The sequence below is a fragment of the Diabrotica virgifera genome, chromosome 9, assembly GCF_917563875.1.
Source record: "Diabrotica virgifera virgifera chromosome 9, PGI_DIABVI_V3a".
NCBI lineage: Eukaryota > Metazoa > Arthropoda > Insecta > Coleoptera > Chrysomelidae > Diabrotica > Diabrotica virgifera.
The window spans coordinates 97,482,241-97,504,388 of NC_065451.1; positions in this window are offsets into that span (position 1 = coordinate 97,482,241).

Consider the following 22,148-nt stretch of genomic DNA (forward strand, 5'->3'; position numbering starts at 1 on the left):
TATTGCCGAAAACCGTGAATTAGTTAATATGTATTGTAGCGTTTGAAAAAACTCCAACATTAATTTAATATCCCAATTCCCAAAAAGAATGTCTATTTTTTTAATTTATTTTGTGAAATTGAATATCCCAAGCCGACCCTGTACACAGCCATGAAGTATTGCATAACATTTCAATGTGTTACTATTTGTAAGAAATGGCTGATGCGTAGATGAACTTTCTAGAAGAAATGTTGAACTGAAAGTTGAGTTCTTGTCAACTAAGCATCCCTAAGGATCAAAATCGCTTGGTACTTCCGTCGTATTTTTCCCTATCAGTAGCTTCAGAGCGAAGCGCAAATTAGTCCAGCTTTACGTCCCGAGGTGATAGCATCCTGCTCCTCGGCTGGTACTCGCTTGAATTAGGGCGTAGTCCCTTTTGTTCCCCGCCGGTAAAATGTAGAATGGTCGCTGTGAAGATCTGAATGTGTGGTGAGTGCTCTGAGAGGATTTTTTTCACATATTGATGGATTTAATGGAAAATCGAAGCCTCTTGAGAGTCAAACACGCAGTTCTACAAACGGCATTGTTGCCCATTGTTGCCCATTGTTTCCTGTGTTATGTATGATGGTCAAGCCCTGATTTTATCGAAGAAATGTCGTTCCTGTTCCGTGATGTTTTGTTTCCAGTTCCCAGAAATGAAGTCTCCAAGTCCCCATTGTTTGAAGATTGAAGCCATGTCTTTCCCTGCCCCAGGTCGATGACCCCGTTTTGTTTTTGTTTGTGTACCCCGTGTGACAGTAAATAAAGGTATGATACATTTGCTAATTTTGTTAAATTTCAAGAGGATAATATACTAAAGTTTATTGGTAAAGAGTTTAAAAGTATAATAGTCGCTTTCAAAATGGAAAAGTTTCTTGTAATAACGTTTGTTGTTAGTTTGATATCTAAAGATCCCGTAATATATTATTTAAAAGTCCTGTTTTGCAATGATAGTTGTTTAAAATTGTTTTGTTTGAATATAAATTTGCATATCATGTAATAAAAATAAAATGACAGTGACTTTGACATTTGACAGCTACGTCAAATCTTGTGTTTGTTTTGAAATCGTTGAAATACACTGCTAAACAAAGTTAAATTTTGTTGTATTCAAGAAAAATAATGTAAAATTGAAGATTTTTTGTACGGAATTAATGTAAAAGCTTTGTGGACATTTTGTCCTGTAGTAAAGTCAATAAGTTTGAGGTTTTAAATAAATGTTTGTGAAAGTGTACCTATTTTATTTCTCTTATATAACCCTTTGGAGAAAATTATTAACCAAATGTCTAATGCAACTGTATAAGTTTTAGTACAGAAGAAAGAATATGGCATAGAAGCCAGTAAAAGAAAAGATGTTGCCCAGTCTAACCCCAAAGAGGAATCAATGATGAATGTCCCCCCATTTGGTACCCCGTAAGTGAGAAAAAGTCTTAGTAAGTACCCATATATGAACCAGAGGATTTGTTTCGAACGGCGTCCTGTTTTTTAAATAGTAGAAAGATCCTCTAGTCAGAGTAAGTACCCTTTGTATTTGTTATGGTAGTTTAGTCATCTTAACACCCCTCCCCTTCCCTAACGAATCTACGACCTAGCTCCCGCACAACAAATGAGCTGCCGTCCTGCAACGAGGCTTTATGTGTCTGCTTCTTCTTCATTAGCCCCATTCTGACCCCCCAGTATTTTTATAGTTAGTTCTTTCCTTGTTCCCATATGAGCAGACACGCAAAACGCTTCAACTGGCACCCAACGTGTGAGGCCGACTCATTTTTGGCCTCCTTCCGGCTCCAGTTGTACGCAAAACGCTTCAACTGTCGCCCTAGAACGTGGGGCATGTCTTTTTTGGCCTCCCCCATTTGCATGTTCCCACTACCATGTCCTTTTAGCCTCCTTTCGGTCTCATTTGTACTACAACTGTTAGGCAGTGCCCGTCCCCTTGGGCAGCCGATCTCAGTTTGTGGTGCAGGTGTTTCCGACAACATGGAAGCTTGACTTTTGTCATATTTTGTGTACGCCCACTGTTACAAGTCTAGCTTGTAGACATGTTCAACTAGTAGTTAGCCTATCTACTAGTCCCCAATGTCTTTAGCCACCCCCCACTTAGTGTTACATTTGTAACGTACACCCTGAAGTTTGACCTGAGTAAATATCGCCCCAGTCTTCCCATGTAGTTTAGCCCAGATTCCTCTTGTCTTGCCCCCAGAAACTGTTTCATGTCTGTTAGTGCCCCCGAAACTGTTTCAGTCTGTTAGTCCCCATGAAAGAGCCCATTTTTGTAGTTTTTGTTGCAGAAGTTAATAATTTTTCCAAAGAGGTGTAAGTATGTACACATTTTGTTGTGATGTTGATTTGGTCATGCTGTTGATTGTATAGGCATGTACCATTTCATACATCATAGTGTATTTAACTTGTAACCCCATATGTATACTGGTATTGTATTGTATTGTAAGTATCGTAGAACAGAATTGTATGTTATTGTAGCGTACTAACTGTATTGTATTGATATTGTACCCATGATGAAAGCATTGATTTGAATTTTTTTTGAAAATATTGATGAAATATATAGACAAACAGTTGAATAAAAAAGTAACGTAAAATTTTTTTGAAAATTTTGGTAAAAAGTAACGTTAAATATTTTGAATATTGAATCCAATTATGAAGTATAACAGTATGTTGTATTTTTTGCATGTATTCCTATAGATCAACAGTTTTTTACAGAATAACCGTTTTTTGTGATTTATTGATTTGGTCATTTGAGTAGATGTGTAATGTTGTTGGTATGGTCCGTGTATGAGCTTAGTCCCGTATTGTCTGTGAAAGTTTTGTCATCCCATTGAGAAGTCATCCCCTTGAGAAGTGGCCCCGTGAAGAAGTGAAGAGGGAAACCGTAGAGAGGCCCCCCACTTATTCAAGAAGAAGCCCCCCCTTGTCTGTGTTGCCCCTTGTTTTTTTTTGACTAATCTATCTTTGTAGGTGTCAAAAGGATGCCAGAGGTTAGTTAAAAAGAGCCCGTGAAGTAGTAGTTGAAGTCTCCCCCCAGTGAAGTAGTAGAAGTCCCCCCGTGAATGAAGTATGTCTTTTTGTATCTGACATGTCACAAGTGTAATACTCGTGATGAAGGAAGTGTTGTTCAGCTATCTGTGAACACTTTCATTAGTAGTCGGAGCAAGAAATGTCTTATCCCGTGTGAGCTCATATAGGAACCAAATTTCAATATTGTTTGTGTTTGTAAGCCCCTGAGTATATCTAGAAGTCATTGAGTATGTCGTTGCCTGTTTGTTTGTCTATCCCTGTTTTGTCTGGAAATTTTAGAGCCCGTTGTCTGTTGTCCCGTGTTGTCTATTAGCCCGTGTTGTTTGTTAGCCCGTGTCCGTGCTGGAGTTTGATTTTTTTTGGCGAATAGTTAGTTGACCTCTCTTCTGTTTGTTGATTGAAAGTAGGCCAAGAGCAGAAGCTGTGACAAGGCTGGTGAGGTTAGGATCTGGCCGCGTTGAGTACAGGTGAAGCTTGCTTTCGATCGATGAATGGAGGCGGTTGTTCGTCAGAACTGTCATACTTTCCAATGTCCCTTTGGTCTTCCCCTTGCGTGTTGCTTTCATCCCCTGTTTTGAAAAAGTAGCCCCCCCGTTTTGAAATATTAAGTCCACCCCCAGTCTTGAGAAATGAAATGCCCCCAGTTTTGAAAAGTAAGTCTATCCCCAGTTTAGAAAAGTAAAGCCCAACCCCCCTGTCTTGAAAAATGAAGTCTATCCCCTGTTTCAAAAAGTGAAGTGTAGCCCTGTTTTGAAAATGAAGTCTTCCCCCAGTTTGTGATTTGAAAATGAGAGAGTTGTCTAGTGAACGTTCATGAAAGGTTCTTATGTCCTAGATTGGACTGTTGAGTGAAAACGTAATGATGTAGTGTTCTCTATATCATGTGTTGTGTTCATTTCCCTTAGTCTTGTTTAAAAAGTTTGATATCCCGTTTGAACCCAGTATACTAGTCTTTTTGGTCTTTTGTCGTTGTCACACGTATCCCCCCTCCCCCCTTGTTAATATTGTCTTGATTTTAGTCCTTGTTGTTGTCATATACCCCTTTGTCTAGCCCTGTCTTGTTTGAATGAGTTGTTGAGGTAAGTTATTGGTGAGATTTTGTCTCACTGAGGTGTTTAGACTGGATTGTCTAAATCCTCATTTTGCAGAACCGTTGCCAAAATGTCCCGTGAAACTCGCTAGGTGTTCGCTGAGTTTGGGCAGATGTATATCTGTCATATTTTTTTTAGTTTTTGAGAACCGCTCGCGGTTAGGCAACGAGGTGACAAGGCTGTGTCTGCCCTAGTATGTCACTTGTGTTACTGCTGTGGATGTCAGCGAGGTCCACACAGGGCACAAGTTTAGTTTCTTTCCCAAGGCACAGAAACTCTTGTCACCTACAGTTCTTAGTAGAGTCATAAAACATTTAAGTCTACTCGACTTTAAAGAGTCTGGCGATTGATGGCACGCTAGCCCAATCCCTAACGACTTTTTTGTTTTGTTTAATCCCCACTAGCCATTATCTAAATATTTTGATATTGTTGTCCTGTCACACCTAAGATGTCCATGTTGGATTTTTTTCTGTTTGTTATCGAAAACTGGATAATCTTATCCAGGTTTCTCTTTTGCGCGGAGGCTTTGTAGCGTTTGAAAAAACTCCAACATTAATTTAATATCCCAATTCCCAAAAAGAATGTCTATTTTTTTAATTTATTTTGTGAAATTGAATATCCCAAGCCGACCCTGTACACAGCCATGAAGTATTGCATAACATTTCAATGTGTTACTATTTGTAAGAAATGGCTGATGCGTAGATGAACTTTCTAGAAGAAATGTTGAACTGAAAGTTGAGTTCTTGTCAACTAAGCATCCCTAAGGATCAAAATCGCTCGGTACTTCCGTCGTATTTTTCCCTATCAGTAGCTTCAGAGCGAAGCGCAAATTAGTCCAGCTTTACGTCCCGAGGTGATAGCATCCTGCTCCTCGGCTGGTACTCGCTTGAATTAGGGCGTAGTCCCTTTTGTTCCCCGCCGGTAAAATGTAGAATGGTCGCTGTGAAGATCTGAATGTGTGGTGAGTGCTCTGAGAGGATTTTTTTTTCACATATTGATGGATTTAATGGAAAATCGAAGCCTCTTGAGAGTCAAACACGCAGTTCTACAAACGGCATTGTTGCCCATTGTTGCCCATTGTTTCCTGTGTTATGTATGATGGTCAAGCCCTGATTTTATCGAAGAAATGTCGTTCCTGTTCCGTGATGTTTTGTTTCCAGTTCCCAGAAATGAAGTCTCCAAGTCCCCATTGTTTGAAGATTGAAGCCATGTCTTTCCCTGCCCCAGGTCGATGACCCCGTTTTGTTTTTGTTTGTGTACCCCGTGTGACAGTAAATAAAGGTATGATACATTTGCTAATTTTGTTAAATTTCAAGAGGATAATATACTAAAGTTTATTGGTAAAGAGTTTAAAAGTATAATAGTCGCTTTCAAAATGGAAAAGTTTCTTGTAATAACGTTTGTTGTTAGTTTGATATCTAAAGATCCCGTAATATATTATTTAAAAGTCCTGTTTTGCAATGATAGTTGTTTAAAATTGTTTTGTTTGAATATAAATTTGCATATCATGTAATAAAAATAAAATGACAGTGACTTTGACATTTGACAGCTACGTCAAATCTTGTGTTTGTTTTGAAATCGTTGAAATACACTGCTAAACAAAGTTAAATTTTGTTGTATTCAAGAAAAATAATGTAAAATTGAAGATTTTTTGTACGGAATTAATGTAAAAGGTTTGTGGACATTTTGTCCTGTAGTAAAGTCAATAAGTTTGAGGTTTTAAATAAATGTTTGTGAAAGTGTACCTATTTTATTTCTCTTATATAACCCTTTGGAGAAAATTATTAACCAAATGTCTAATGCAACTGTATAAGTTTTAGTACAGAAGAAAGAATATGGCATAGAAGCCAGTAAAAGAAAAGATGTTGCCCAGTCTAACCCCAAAGAGGAATCAATGATGAATGTCCCCCCATTTGGTACCCCGTAAGTGAGAAAAAGTCTTAGTAAGTACCCATATATGAACCAGAGGATTTGTTTCGAACGGCGTCCTGTTTTTTAAATAGTAGAAAGATCCTCTAGTCAGAGTAAGTACCCTTTGTATTTGTTATGGTAGTTTAGTCATCTTAACACCCCTCCCCTTCCCTAACGAATCTACGACCTAGCTCCCGCACAACAAATGAGCTGCCGTCCTGCAACGAGGCTTTATGTGTCTGCTTCTTCTTCATTAGCCCCATTCTGACCCCCCAGTATTTTTATAGTTAGTTCTTTCCTTGTTCCCATATGAGCAGACACGCAAAACGCTTCAACTGGCACCCAACGTGTGAGGCCGACTCATTTTTGGCCTCCTTCCGGCTCCAGTTGTACGCAAAACGCTTCAGTATTAAATGACTTAGGTGTAAACTAATAATACTTTCCCGTAATAAAATTTCTTAATGATTAGGTATGCTGTCTCTTTTAGATTATAAAAATTAAGAAAATTCCATATTATTATGTCTGCTTCAATGTTTTACATTGGTTGTATTTTCCCTCTTGTTTTAGCTAAACAATGTTTATTGTGTGACTTATTATTATACAGATAAATAATTAATATTTCATTAACAAAAAGAAAAAAGTAAACAAAGATGTGTAGGTTAAATAATGCCATGTTTTAACTAAATATGATTGATTATTATTAGTATTAATAGTTCTTATGTGGGGCCGTGTATTTGTTTTTTTTTTGTATTTCCCAAATTTGTCAAAATAAATATCTATATCTTTATAGAAAAATTTTTATTAAAGTAAGTTTACTCTTTCTACATAACAATTTTGTTTTAGTGAATTGCTGATATACAAAGTGCTATTAACAAAAGAAGGAAAATTTGAGGAAGTTGGATTTGCCTCTCCATCCTTTTATTGTTGTGTAGAAGCCAGTGGTTTAAGAGTGGAGAAAATATTTGTATGTAATAATAACGTTTTATATCTTGTTTTATTAATAAATAATGATTTTACCTTAACACAATGATTTATTTCGCCGTATGTAATATCACTTTATTTTCAAGAAATATTAACTTAACTCTAAATATACGTTTATCTCTAAATTAATTATTAATAGTAAAATAATAATATTCCTTACTAAGAAGTATTATTGCTCAGAAAGAATAGTTTTCTAATGTGTAGAAAATATACTTTTATGATTAATAAAATTAATTAACGTCAAGTGTAATTTCTTTCTGATAAATGGGTTTGAAGTTTGCCAGAACGTGATAGTTTAATCATGTTTAAGATATATTTCTTTGGCTATAGTAGAATTTATTTGAAATGATTTAGAAAATTATATCTTACCTACAAAGATATATTTCTTAGGCAATATGCCAAGTCGATCTTTCTTAAATATTAATAAAGTTTCTTTATGTCAAGAATTTTTTCTCTCGGTGTACTTCTAGCGAAAAGCAAATGGTTTTCAGAATCTCAGATTCAATAACATTATTCAAAATGTAACGTAAAGGAAGATAGCCATACGCATAGCCAGTGCATATAGAACTACCTCCACTATGGCCCTTCTAGTAGTAGCGAGGGTACCTCCCATAGAACTGCTTGTCGAAGAACGAATAAGAGTAGGAGAAGGCGAGAACAGAGCAGAAGTTTGGAGATCAATAATCGATCAATGGCAAATGGCGTATTATGGAATTTGCCACGGAGCACAGTAGTCTTCTTGTGGATTCCTTGGGACCTCCTACGTTAGGCATAATTCGGCTGAGGTTTCCAATTGCCCTGTTTGCTTTCTCTGCTATTTTGCGAACATGTATTCCCATCCTCATGTTTTTGTCCATATTTATGCCTAGATATTTGATTCTATCCCTACTCGTGACAGTCGTATTCTCCAGTATTTCTTCCCGCGGCTAGGAGGACTATTTCAGTTTTTTTTGATGCTAGTGTTAGCTTCTTTCTTTGCATCCATTCCGTCACGTCTTCTATCACTTGACGTGATGTATCTTCTAAGCTGGCGGCATCTTGGGCTACCACAACTACCGCGAGATCGTCGGCATACCCAATCAATTTGACACCTCTAGGAACTGGTATCCTAGGCACTCCATCGTAGTAGATGTTCCAGAGGGTGGGCCCTAGGACGGATCCTTGGGGGACTCCACACGTTACTTTCATTTCCTTATTGTTTCCTATATATAGGATACGATTTTCTAAATAGCTCGCAAAAATATTAAAAACGTATGGGGCTATATTTCTACGGCGAAGTTCCTCAATTATACCCTCCCACGGGACTGTATTAAAGGCATTCTGGACGTCTAGTGTTATCAATGCACATCGTCTTCTTCCTACTCTTTCGTTTGCCTCGTCCGCTGTCTCCTGTACTCTCTTTAGTGCTTGTACGGTTGACTTTTGATTCCGGAATCCGTATTGTTCCGATGCTAGGTCACCAGTTTGAACGATCTGTTCCTTTAGGCTACCTAATATAAGTTGCTCGAAGAGTTTTCCTATGACATTCAGTACACATATTGGTCTGTATGCTTTATCGTTTTGCCCTGGTTTATTCTTCTCGATGAGTACGAGCCTTGCCTGCTTCCACGTGTCGGGAAAAACTCCAGTCGAGAGGAGCCTGTTTAATAATCGCAGCAGTTTACGCGGATGTTCATTTGCCACGGCTTTGATAACTTCGGGCGGTACGCCATCCGGACCTTGTGCCTTCTTGGGTTTAATACGGTCGGTCGCCGTTTGTAACTCTTCTAGTGTAAAAGGTGGGATTTTCTCCTTTAATACTGGCAGTTTATTCCACCTTACTTCTGGATCCGAGGGAAAAAGTCGTTCTGCGATTTGGTATTGTTCCTCGTCGGACAAACATGTCGGTAATCTATGTATCCACTTGTCAGTAACTATGCGATATCCCTTGCCCCATACATCGTTATCGACCTCCTCTATAACTTTTTTCCAGGCATCGCTCTTGGCTTCCAGAATAGCCTTTAGGGCTCGTCGACTTTCCTGATAGCGTTCGTTCAACAACAGTTTTTGTTGTGCGTTGTTTGTTCTATTTGCCCTGGTCTTGGCTCTTCTGCTTTGGTTGCAGGCAGTCCTCATCTCTGCCACCTTTTCTGACCACCAGTAGACTGGTTTCTTCTTTCCTCTACAATGTTTTTTGGGAAGTACCTCATCACACGCGCTGGTAATGTCTGCCATGAGCTGTTCGGCTGTCACATTATCACTTCTGTTCTCGAGCTTTACGCCGATTCTATACGTGAGTGCTTGGATTTTATGCTCTACAACTCGCCATCCTTTGCTTACCGGTGTGGGGTCTTGATGTTTATTATGCTGTTTTATTTCGTAGATGATGCTCTGATGTGGGCTTAGGTTTTCTTCCTCCAGCACCTTCCAGTTGTGTATAAATTTAGCTAGTTTCCTTGTCGAAAAGGTAACATCAATGATTGATCCGTAGTCTCCACGAACGAATGTAGGGGTATTTCCTTTGTTATGAACTATAAGGTTCTCTTCGGCTAGCCATTCTGCCATTATCAGCCCCATTCAACTGATTTGGCATTAAAGTCCCATCCTACGAGTATTTCTTTTTTATGTTTTTTCATACTTGTCCTAAGTCTGTCAAGAAACTGTGTATAGGTTTTATATCCACATTAGGCGAGATATAACAGCTGTATATCACCATGGTGCCTATTTCAATCCATGTGAAACCTTTGTCTCCACCATGCTTAAGAACTTTAGTTTGGTTGTTGATTACTTTGATGGCCGCATCCAGATTTTGTTCTACAAACCAATGGCCTGTTATAAGTTTTTTTCTGTTCGGTTCAGAGATCAGGATTATATCTACGTTTTCTTCTTCGCACTTTTTGAATAGTAGGTCAGTTCCCGCAGGACTCCTATCGATGTTTACTTGTAGCAGTTTTGTATACATTTTTGTCAAGCTTACGAAAAGACATTGTATAGTCGGTCCCTCTTCTCCTCATTTTTTCTCTTTAATAGTTCTCTGTATTTCGGGCACCTCATGGTTTCCGCTCCATGCCCTTTTTCATTGCAGAGGGAGCAGTTCTCTTCTCCGCTGCACTGTCCTCTCTTATGACCCTCTTCCCCACATCTATGGCATCTATCCTGACTCCCTTTTCTCTGGCACTCTTTTGCTATATGTCCTATCTGAAAACATTTCCTACATCTATCTAAGAGGTCGAGCTCTCTGATTCCCCATCGATTCCAGCCTTCGCCTATTCTTTTTTTCTTAGTGATAAGATCCACTGCATCATGTTCCATGGTGACAAAGGTGAATTTATACCCTCTTTGGTTGGTCTTTTGTGCTAACTTAATCGTCATGTCTATTCTAGAGGTTCCTTCTATATTTAACTCCTTTGTGATAGCCTCTCTCACCTCATCTTCACCTACCGTTTCGTCTATGTCGATTAGCATAAAGGTTTTCCCCTTCTTTTTAACATCGACCTGGGCTAGGTTGGTGAGTTTTGAGTTCAAGGCGGTTGTAAAAGCCTCCCTATCTTTGTCTTCTTTACCTTTGATTTTTAGGACTATGTTTCCGCTGTTTGTCCTATTTACCTTCTCGATCGAGACCCCTTCCGTACCTATCTACTTTTTCATACTCCTGATGATGTCTGAGTATGTACTATCTCCCTTTGGTTTAACAATTATTGTTTCCTCAAGGTTTCTTTTTCGCTTAGCAGCTTCCCATTTTGGATCATCTTGAATTATCGTAGTGGCCCTGTTCCTATCCATCAGAATATTAAAGGTAATTCCTTCCTTTCTGCCAATGTGCTCCATGATATTTCTCGTATATACACCTTCCTCTATGATGCAGACGGCCTCTCTCCCGTTAAGTTCTTTGATGGCCTTACCTATTTTAGCAAGGTTCTTTCTAAGGCTATTTTTGCCCTCCATTGTCGAGAAATTTCCTATTCTAGTGGCATAAGTATACCTCTCTGTATTTTGGCCACTACTCTGTTCTTCTTCAATTATGCCGTTTACCGTGAAGCCTCCAACCATCTCACCAGGTTTAAGTATCTCTTCTTTTACATACTTCATTATTTGCGGATTTCTCTCTCTTAATTTGTTTATGACTGCTCCATTTTTTAAGCCGTCCTCTTTGATAACGATGACTAGATTTTCTTCATCGCCCGTCAGATTACCTCTAAGACGCTTGGACTTAACGTACACCTGTTCTGGCCATGCATTATCGGCAAATTTTAGGAAGTTCTCATCATCCAAGTTTAGCTCCAGGGACCTCTCGATCTCGGAGGTAAGTCTTAACATTTGCACCTGCTGTGGACTCTCGGTCTGCGTACCAGCACCTGCCACGGTCTTCTTCTTGATTTTTCCTTCCACAGTTTGAGTTGAAGTTTGCACCATTTGCTTTCCGGTGGAATCCGTAGAGGCGGTGGTTTCAACTACGTCTTTTTTATTGATGGTTTCTGATTTAAACTCGTTTAGAAGTTCGTCAATGAATCCCATGTCTTTGGGTATTCTTTTTGTATGGCTATCAATTTTGATTATTGCATTCTTGATACCTTTTTTTGTGTTAGGTATCTCTACGATTAGTGTTTTTAACACACTCGCCTCCTCCTGAATTTTATTGAGGATATCTTTTAGCATTTGATACTCTCTTTCGGCTTTTTGTATTGTTTGTGAACGATATTCTTGGCTATTGACTGGCGTATCCATTCTTTTCCTTTTGCTGGTTTGCTCTTCAGTTTTACTGCGCTCGCCTTCGTTTCCGTGCTCAGTACCTAGGTCTATGTAGTCTGGAAGCGAGTTACACCTCATTCTTTGAGGGGAGTGCGCTATCTTTGAGCTTCTCGCAAAAGCATCCTTTACCGGAGTGTTCCCCCCCAGCACTGCTTGTGAACAGTTGGTCCTTGACTACTTCGTTTCCGCTGTTTAAGTTTTGGGCAGCGTCTTTGTTCCTGTGTTCCTCATGCTTGATCCCCCCGTCGTCCCCATTTTTTTCTGGTTTTTCCATGTACGTTCCCACGAGTAGCTAGGCAAATTTTCGGTCCGCCAGCGCAGAGCCCCGCTTGCGCTGGTAGGGCTATCATTCCTCCGGGTCGCCCGGTACGGAAGTTATCGCTATCGACCGCTTCTTTGTCACCCCAGGGCCATGCATCTCCTCGGCGCGACGCCTCCTTGAGATTAGGGGACACGGTAACCACCCTCCTCGATATAACCCTGAGGTCATATAAAGGAGGGCGGCTGGTGTCACGACACAGCCGTCTCCCCTGTGCCGTGTGTGTTTGCGATCGGATGAACCTTTAGTCGGCAACGCTCTTATTTCCGGTTACCGCTTCCAGACATCTCGATCTGCGCGCAAGAAATGACATCCCCCTCCCATGACTGGGATAAGGATTTAGTCGCCTTTTACGACAGGCCGGAGAGACCGAGGGTGTATTCTTCAGTGGTGGCCCGCACCCACACGGGGACGAATGAAGGTATTGATACCATATGAGTACTTGGTAGCATCGAATCATCCCTAACATGTAAAACTGAACAAGCTACTATTAATAATATCACTCTACTAGTACTCGGTATCAAATACGGTTTGATTCGATACCAAGTACTCAGTATCGAGTAAATGTATTAATATCATATGAGTACTTACTAGCATCGAATAACTACTTCAATATTATGTAAAACTGAACAAGCTGATATTAATGATATCACTCTACTAGTACTGGGTATTGAATATGGATTGTTTTGATACCAAGTACTATCCGACAAGCCAATGATGGCACGTGACCTTGAGTGAAAATACACAGCGACCAGTGCAGAATACGAGGTCAGCTGCCACTTCTCGCTTGTCACTCTGTACTAAGTATTGAATGAAGGTGTTAAAACCATATGAGTACTTACTAGCATCGAATATCTATTGCAATATTATGTAAAACTGAACAAGCTAATATTAATGATATCACTCTACTAGTACTGGGTATTGAATACAGCTTGATTCTCAATACCAAGTATCGAATGAAAGTATTGAAACCATATAAATACTTAGTTGCATTTAATAACTACTGCAATATTATGTAAAACTGAGCTAGCTGATATTAATGATATCATTCTACTAGTACTCAGTATTGAATGAAGGTATTGATACCATATGAGTACTTAGTAGCATCGAATCATTCCTAGACATTATTCTTTGAACAAAAGGTAACAAGCATCTCATTACACAAGTTAAAAAGGAAAATATCTTCAAAATACCAAATGTTCTTTCAATAACAATTTTTGTAGCTATTTGTGATTGATCATTACAGCATTTCAACTGCTGTCTGAAGTTTCTGCAATTATGTCATTAGGTAGACTGGATATCCACTATTCCCTAATGATACATTGTCCATAAGTTCCCCATTTTATCCTACCCATAATAAGACAAATGAAGTAAAGAAAAATAAACAAAGAATTTTGTGGAATTAAAATCAACTTTATTTTAATTGTAAATAACGGTCAAGATCAAAGTAAACAGTATAATAATAACAAAGTTTATTTGCATGAAAAAAATATGCACATATAAATATAAATTATAATGAGAAATATTATTTTGTTCCAACCTCTTGAGACTTGGTGCTGTATTCTGGTTCTGGGTGTACTTCAATCTTACTTTTTTTTATATGCAAGGATAGGTGAGCATTTATACCTAGTTGAAGCCGAAGGCTTTTTGAGTTTTATAAAAGAACTGGAACCTACTTTTAGTCTCGAGTGCAAAATACTTCATAAAAAAAACTACTGAAAAATACAAAGCTCGTACTGCTATTTGTAAGTTAAGATTATCCAAAATACACAATTTTTGTCTCACCCTAGTTAAATAGACATAATAAATGAATGCAGTGTGATTCCTGGTTGTAACAGCACATTTAGTAGAAAATAATGTATATGTAAACATAGCAACTTGGGCATTAACAAAAAGACATGCAGTCGATTACATATGAGAAAACCTGGTTATCAAGAAATGGGACATACCACTAACCAAAATTCATGTAGCAGTAACAGATAATGTTGGCTGCCATAAGTGTCTTTATAGTCTAGTAAAATAAAATTACACTACATGTAAATCAAAATGTACATTCCTACAGGTTGAAACAAATTTTATATCAAAGTTTAGGTGGGTACAAAAGATATTTTCAAGAAAGTATCCAAATCATACAAGGGGATCATTGTTTAAATAATTAAAAAGGGGTCATTTTTGCAAAAAACTTACTTTTTTAACTGCTGAGGTCATTCAATTACTAATGAAGGTGTATAGGATTGTTTTCTGCAAAGTTGAAGGATAAATTTTTCACATAAGACTTACTAAATTAAATTTGACCCCCTATTTATTTAAATAATTATACATAAAACTTTAAAAACAAATTTGCAAAAAATTATTTTTAGCGTTTTAAATAAGCAATATAAAATATCTTATTTTACAGGAGAAGTTGCGCTATGTTATCAGTATTAATAAAAAAAATTGGTCTAAAAATATTTAATATTTTTTGAGATATTGAATTTGTTTATTAAATGTTACTCTATTTTCAATTGCAAAAACGCGGTTGTTGCCAAAGAAGTATTCACCTGTATTAAATCTTATTTTTTTTATTTTTTTGTATGTTTTCGATAAATGTATTGATAAATTCAAATTTCAATTAAACTTCCCCCTAAAATGGCATTTGAAAATTATTCAAATTTGTTTATAATTTGTTTTTTTTTTTTTAATAACGTCGCGGGTATTAAACATTTTGAATACCGTTTCGATAATTGAATTCCTGGGAATTTTTCACTAATTAACAAATTTTTTTGTCTTTTTTTCCTCTTCTTTTTTTTCTTGAAGTTATGTTACTACGGGCTCTTTTAGGGTTAAGTTTCATTAAGAATGTCGAATCTCTAAGTTGTAGATTCTAGACCTAAAAATATTAAGATTGGTCTAAAATCACTTAAATAAAATGTGGCTACTTACTGAGTTACAGGGTGTTTTATTCAAAAATTTAAAAATTATTTTTACCAAGTATTTTCAAACTACTTGACGTCTCCTTATCATACTTGGCAGAAAGTGTGGGTACTATACAGTCTACTAAATTGTGATAAACAAAAGTTTCTAGCTACTACCAGAGGCGTACGACAGGGAATAGTTAATGGTTGACCCTTCCCAAATTCTACGCCACTGAGGAATTTACTATTTTAGCGAAATTTTTCGATTCTCTAATACTTTCTATGTAAATAATATACTCTTTACTGGTAACGATTAAGTCATTAGTTTTCGAGATATTGGACGTTAAAAATGAAACGGCATAGTTATTTTGATTCATTCATTCATTCATTTTAAATTTCCAATATCTCTCAAACTGATGACTTTATCGATACCAATAAAGTTATTTACATACAAAGTATTGGAGAATCGAAAAATTTCGCTAAAATAGTAATTCACTCAGTGGCGTAGAATTTGGGAAGGGTCAATCATTCACTATCCCCTGTCGTACGACTCTGGCACTAGCTAGAAACGTTTATTAATCACAATTTAGTAGGGTGTATAATAGCTACACTTTCTGCCAAGTATGATAAGGATACGTCAAATAGTTTTAAAGTACTTGGTAAAAATAATTTTTAAATTTTTAAATAAAACACCCTGTAACTCAGTAAGTAGCCACATTTTATTTAAGAGATTTTAGTTACATCTTAATATTTTTAGGTCTACAATCTACAACTCAGAGATTCGACATTCTTAATAAAATTTAACCCTAAAAGGGCCCGTAGTAATATAACTCCGAGAAAAAAAAAGAAGAAGAAAAAACGATAAAAAAATTTTGTTAATTAGTAAAAAATTACCAGGAAACCAATTATCGAAACGGCATTTCAAGATACTTAATCCCCGCGACGTTATTAAAAAAACAAATTACAGTTGAACCCGCTTATTGGAATAGCCGTCGTGCCAAGAAAAAGTATTCCTATAACAGGGATATTCTAATAACCGATCATATAAGCCTAGTAAAAACGTTTTGGGACCTAAAATTTCTATTCCGTAAACCGGGATATTCCTTTAACCGGTATTCTAATAAGCGGGTTCGACTGTATAAACAAATTTGAATAATTTTCAAATACCATTTTAGGGGGGAGTTTAATTGAAATTTGAATTTATCAATACATTTATCGAAAATATACATAAAAATAAAAATAATGAGATCTTAAGCAGGTGAATATTTCTTTGGCAACAAAAGCGTTTTTGCAATTGAAAATATAGTAACATTTAATAAATAAATTCAATATTTAAAAAAATATTAAATATTTTTTTACCAAATTTTTTTTTCTTAATACTGGTAACATAGCGCAACTTAGTCTGTTAAAAAATATATTTTATAGTGCTTATTTAAAACGCTAAAAATATTTTTTTGCAAATTTGTTTTTAAAGTTTTATATACAACTATTTAAATAAATAGGAGGTCAAATTTAATTTAGTAAGTCTTATGTGAAAGATTTTCTTTTCAACTTTGCAGAAAAAAATCCCATAGACCTTCATCGATAAGTGTATTACCTCAGCAGTTAACAAAGTATTTTTTTTTGCAAAAATGACCCCTTTTTAATTATTTAAACAATGATCCCCTTGTATGATTTGGATACTTTCTTGAAAATATCTTTTGTACCCACCTACACTTTGATATAAAATTTGTTTTAACCTGTACGAATTTACATTTTGACTTTTTTTTATTTTATTAGGCTATTAGGTGGAAATAAACATCTAAGTACCTTGTTTTGCACATACAATAAACCTCATAACTGAAGAAGTGCTTAAATAACCTTGTGTTAAAGCAGCTATAATAGTTCAAGAAATTGTTCAGTGAATTAAAAATAGTGTTGTGCATAAGTTACGAAAAATCCAAATGTGTAATAGTGTTATAGAAGTATTAGTTTTATTGTAACTTATATATATACAGGCTATACACTCCGTGCGGAGTTGGAGCCACTCTTATTGAGCTCATTGACTCATTTATTGTGGTGAGTCACTCCACATTCTTTCTTCTCTCAAGTTAACTAGACTAATCTAGGGTTCCTCTTTGCGTCCTCTGTTATTTTCCTCCATATATCCCGGTCCTGTATTTTCTGTCTCCATCTTGGCACTTCCAATCTTTTTATGTCCTCCAATACCTGGTCTTCTCACCTGATTTTTGGTCTTCCTTTCGCCCTTGTTATATTTGGGTTCCACATTGTAACTTTTCTTACATCTTTTTCTTCTCCCATTCTTCTTAAGTGTCCATACCACCGTAGTCGCTGGGTTTTTATAGCTTTCACTATATCCTCGCCTCCTAGTATGTCTCTTATTTCTAAATTCAAGAGCCTTTCATAATCTCCGTGCACTGTTTTCTTTGGTCCATAAATTCTTCTTACCATTGTTCTTTCAAATATTTTTAATATTTCTTCTTCCCTCTTTGTTAGGCTCATGGTTTCTGCCCCATATATCACCACTGTTCGAATTGCTGTTCTGTATACTCGGATTTTCGTAACCCTGCTGATTTTTTTGTTTTTTAAAATACTTTTGTACTTATAATATGCTCTATGACCCGTTTGTATTCTGTTGGTAATTTCTATGTTTCTTTCATTTTTGTTGTTAATTGTGACTCCTAGGTATTGAAAATTACTGACTATTTCAAAATTATAATTTCCGATTTTTATATTTCTTTCTTCTGTATCTTTCTTTTTCCTCTCTATTTTCATGTATTTAGTTTTCTCTTCATTTATTGTTAAGCCTCTTTTCACCGCTTCCTTTTCAATTTGTCTGGTTATGTCATCTAAGGTTCTTTTGTCTCTCGCCAGCACCGCTAGGTCATCAGCATATGCTACTCTCTGGACTGAATTGTTGGTGATCGTCCCATTTAGTTTGCACGTCTTAATTATGGCGTCTAAAGTTATGTTAAAGAGCGTAGTTGACAGCCCATCTCCTTGTCTTACTCCTGCATTGTATTCGAATTCTTCTGTTGTTCCTTCCTGCGTTAATACGGATGCCTTTGATTCTTTCATCGTCATTTCCACGAGTCTTATCATCTTTCCAGGCACTTCTATATTCCTCATATCGTTTACTACTTCTGGCCTCTTAATACTGTCAAATGCTTGCTTGAAGTCAATAAAGAGGATATGCAGCCACGTGTCATATTCATAGAATTTCTCGACTGTCTGAGTCACTATGTGTATGGCATCTACGGTAGATCTTCCTTTCCTAAAACCATTTTATTGTAACTTATTCAGATGTAAAAATTAGATGGAACTCAATCTTTCGATATCCGACCGGTTCCTAAAGTTAAAAGTATATCAGCTCCAGCAGACTTGCCAAATGCTGTAGAAATAGAAACATTTAGGTCCGGTTGTTCGAACGCTAATCAACAATGATCACTATCAAATATTTAATTACTGTCACCAAAACTGTCAATGTCAACTTTTATTGGGTTGCTGAAAATATAATTGATTAAAATTATGAGATTAGTTAATCAATTAACATAACAATTATTAACATAATTGATTAAGTAATTTCATATTATGTTTTCAGCAACTTAAACAAAGTTGACATTGACAGTTGGGGACAGTAATTAAATATTTGATAATGATCATTGTTGATTAGCTTTCGAACAACCGCCCCTAAATGAACTTGCATCTTTAACTTTCCGTTCCAAAGTCTGGTTTTAGCATACTAACAATTTGTTCCTATATTTGAGCTAGTGATCCAATAGAATTGTGTTTTGACTAGGAAAGTTTTGGGGTAGTTCTGATTTCTTTCATTATATATGGATTTTGGGCTGCTGAATCCGAATATGATGTTTGCGGACAAAATTTCTTGCCGGAACATTGAAAAAATCGCGAAAAAAGCGAAAAATTTCAGCTTTTTTCGGCATTTTTGCTCAAATCTCGAAAACTATTAACTTTTAGTAGTCCAGGGCGCATCTGTTTTGAGATGGACGTTGAGAGGTGACTCAAATTTTTTTGCAGAAATTGCTTGAAAATAAATCAAATAATAATATTTGAGTTATCCTCCCTCTCAAGCAGGTCCGGAACATTGTTTAAATAATCAAAATGTCAAAAAATTAAGGAAAAATTCGATTTTTTTCTTTGTTTTTTGATTATAACTTTAAAAGTAGTTATTTCCGAGAAAAGTTGCACTGACATAAAAGTTGCATAATTAAATTTCCTACAATATAGAATTGGTTAAAAATTTAAAAAATAGTCACCCTAGTTGCAAAATAGCAATAATTGCGAAAAAACAATACAAAAACAAGTATTCGCATTTTACGTTTTTCAACCATTTATGCTACACTTAGGACCTTCATATTTCACCCAGGAAAACTATATGATACAGTAAAACAATACTGTAAATTTCATTAAGATCGGTTCAATAGATTTTGCAAAATAAATTTTGCAATCCAGCTTTCGCAAAAAAATTCATTTTTTCAAAATGTTACAGGACTTAAAATAAAGCAGATAGCAAGTTAAAAATTTTTTCGCTTCTAGAAGTGTACTGTACCTTTCATTTGCAATTTACAAAATTAAAATCGATTAATTATCACGGCGTCAGGAAATTTTTTAAATAAACAATAAATTTTGGTGCTACGCGCAGGACAGCGGTGTTCGATTCACACAAGTTGATTTCCACAAAAATTTCTTCCAATCTTTATCTAATATATTATTTTCTTACTCTATATTTTGTTGTATTTTAATATTTTAATTCCACAAAAATCAAACTTATTTTATTATTGTTTGTGAAATATTGTTTAAACAATTACATATGTTTAAAAATAATAAACTTTTATTTTTTAAATTAAAATATAATATGAACAAAGAAAGTTTTTGCCAATAAAATTGTTATTTCAAAGGATAGAGTATGTGTTTTTATTTTGCAACAAACAAATTTATTTATTTATATCGAAATTTAATAAAAGCTAAAATGTATCAATCATTATCAAAGGTCATTGGAATGCCCAATCAGAGCAAACTATCCGCTGTCCTGCGCGTAGCACCAATAATTAATGTTTATTTAAAAAAATTCCTGACGCCGTGGTGTTAATCGATTTTAATTTTTCAAAATTGAAAATGAAAGGTACATTAGACTTCTATGCGCAAAAAAAAATTTCAACTTGCTATCTGGTTTATTTTCAGTCCTGTAACATTTTGAAAAAATGAATTTTTTTTACGAAAGCTGGATTTCAAAATTTATTTTGCAAAATCTATTAAACCGATCTTAATAAAATTTACAGTATTGTTTTACTGTATCATAAAGTTTTTCTGGGTGAAATATGAAAGTCCTAAGTGTAGCATAAATTGTTGAAAAACGTAACATGCGAATACTTGTTTTTGTATGGTTTTTTCGCAATTTTTTCTATTTTGCAACAAGGGTGACCATTTTCTAAATTTTTAACCAATTCTATATTGTAGGAAATTTAAATACGCAACTTTTATGTCAGCACAACTTTTCTCGAAAATGAATACTTTTAAAGTTATAAACAAAAAACGAAGAAAAAAATCGAATTTTTCCTTAATTTTTTGACATTTTGATATTTAAACAATGTTCCGGACCTTTTTGAGAGGGAGGATAACTCAATTATTATTATTTGATTTATTTTCAAGCAATTTCTGTAAAAAAAATTTAGTCACCTCTCAACGTCTAAATGTACTAATATTTTTACAGATGCGCCCTGGTCTATAGTAAATGGTCTGTTAACAGAAATTAAAGTACTTAAAATTATCTACAAATATCACTATTTACTTTTTTTTTCAGACGAACTGTTCGGTCTAAAGTACAAGTTGAAAATTGACAATTTTTAACGGTCTCGGCAAAACCCACTTTTTACATTCCAAAACTTTATTTTTTATTAGAATGCTGTGATTTGATAAATTTCTCCTAGTTTTCTGTACAAATAATAAATGTTAGTGCATAGGTATGGTATGTCTCTTGTGACAGCTTCCATGAGTCCATTCCGTCCTAAGAGGCCGGGGATGTCTCTGCTTTTCCCTTAGAGCCACAGAAGATCAGGCACAGATGGAGTCACAGTTTCAGTTGGTGTGAACATTTCCTTCGGGTCTGTTATCTTGATTTCTGATGAACCTTGAGGTTTTGTCCTTTTAAAATGATTTAGTTGAACAGCTCCCTGACTTCCATAAACCTCTGGGGCGGGTTTCTTTTTTATCCGAGGAATGGATTGCTTAGGAGCTACTCCATGTTTTGGTGCAATACAAGAAATGCCATATATGACGTGAAAAGTGTGGTATTCTTCGATTGTATGTACGTTAAAATCAGTGTTATCGTACACCTGCTGTGTAAAGCACGGCAGGTCAATTTTCTGCGGATCGCCTGCGATTGCTGACACTTTCAGGCGAACAGCTTCTGTATAGGATGAACAAAACCCCAAAGAGAAAACTACACCAACCTATTTTCTTGAGCCGTACTTTTTGTAGAGAAAACGGCCAACCTTCCAAGGAATGGTGAGACCAACTATCTGGGCCTTACTGCCGCTACAAGACTTTGAGCAAGCGCGTCGCTTATCTGGAAATGTCAGCAATGGCAGGCGATCCGCAGAAAATTGACCAGCCGTGCTTTACACAACAGGTGTACGAAAACGCTGATTTTAACCCTTTCTATGCCAGGCCTTAATTTGCATGTTGGTCCCTCAATCCCAAAGGTTTTTTCATGCTTAGAGTCCCATTTCCTTATATATACGTCGCATATAAATAAACAAATAAGTGACCAAAACATGTTTTTTAATGAGTTTTTTTAACCAACTTCAACGTTTTCTTTTCAAAAGTACTCATCACAGAGCAAAACCAACTTGAAAAAATGTAACTAACTTAAAAAAAGTAATGTAATGTAAATTAACATTAAAAGTTTTCTTTTGTGTGGTACTCCTCAAACATGACACTACGCAAAGGCGGACTCCGCATCTTGCACACACGTATCTCGATTCGCTTCTTTTTTTTTGCTCTTTTCTGTGGCTACAAACGCTTCACCTTCTAGAAGCTACCTATAAGCGTTGCCACCAGTGCTACAATATAGATATCTCAAATATGTGAACAAAAATATACGGCAATGAGTTCGCATGACCTGTCTTAGGTGCCAACATTTTGAGGCTTTGGGAACAA